The sequence below is a fragment of the Etheostoma cragini genome, chromosome 7 (assembly GCF_013103735.1).
Source record: "Etheostoma cragini isolate CJK2018 chromosome 7, CSU_Ecrag_1.0, whole genome shotgun sequence".
In the NCBI taxonomy this organism is placed as follows: Eukaryota; Metazoa; Chordata; class Actinopteri; order Perciformes; family Percidae; genus Etheostoma; species Etheostoma cragini.
Window position 1 is genome coordinate 3,548,177 of NC_048413.1, and position 1,241 is coordinate 3,549,417.

The following is a 1,241-nucleotide window of genomic DNA, read 5'->3' on the forward strand; positions in this document are numbered from 1 at the left end:
GTGATAGCTGTAATCGCTATGTAACATTGTCCAGTTGCTAACATTGTATAACATATAACATAGCAAGGTCTTACTGTGCTCCGCATTGTTCTTTGTTGCGTTCTAAAAACTCAACAGCTGTAGAAGATAAAATCCTACGACACAATGATGCAAACTGAATACTACCCACTTCAGCATCACTTGATAATTCTCACATTTAGTCCTGTTTTTTATTGCTGCTTCCAGGGAACTTATTAAAAAGAACAAAGCACCCATTATGATGCAGAGACAACAGCAGTGTTGCATTCAAAGATTTAATAAATGAAAGTGTTACAACAACAAAAAAGTAAGCAGGCTTAACTAGGTCCAAAAAATGCACACACATGCAAACACACGCCTCGTGACTGTGCCACTCCTTGTGGGTGCTCTCGCTTTGCACCCACGCCGACACAACACACACAAGGTAATAAGGGTGAAACAACGGATGGGTGACACGAGGGCACAGGAACAGGTGGTATGCAGGGTGGGGCAGACAATCAAAAGCAAAAAAAACAAGACAAGGAAGTAAAACAAGACTTTGCACGAAAGATGACAAGACATGACATGGGAGAAAACAGACAACACAGTAAGTGTAAAACATGCACAATGAAAACCTACAATGTGAATACAACAGAGAACACAAAAGATAGCAAACAACCAGGAAACAAGGAATATATAAACACAGTAAAACAAGAAAAACTAACAGAAAATCGCAACCATGACAGAATCGCTGCTGCACTGACTGGAGTTCCATCAAACCTGTATGTTTAACTAGAAACATGCTCATGAGACGAAGGTGTCTCCAGTGTGTTTGCAGATGACCCACGTGTTATCTTGGCCTCAATGCTGACTGGGTTTCTACAGACTTGACCAGGGAAAGTTTTCAGGAGCCAAAGTGTTGACTCCACATCCCCCTCCTCAGACGGCTCATCACTGTTTCCCCACTGAGTTTGTCACGGTTCTGACACCGAGTCCAAGGGAGAGGCTAAGGGAGAGTTCATCACACCACTCCGGACAGGGAAGCTTGGGATCCCCTCCAGGCCCAGGCAGGCAGGAGACTGCTGCAACATATACAACTCAATACTTTGAAAGTATAACAGACTTAAAACAGTTACCTACCTAAAAGTCACAGAGATGGTCCCATGTGGCAACCAACAGGCAGAGACAAAGCCAAGAGGCAGCCATGAGGAGCTTTATATAAGCTCAGCTAACGGAGGGGGGGG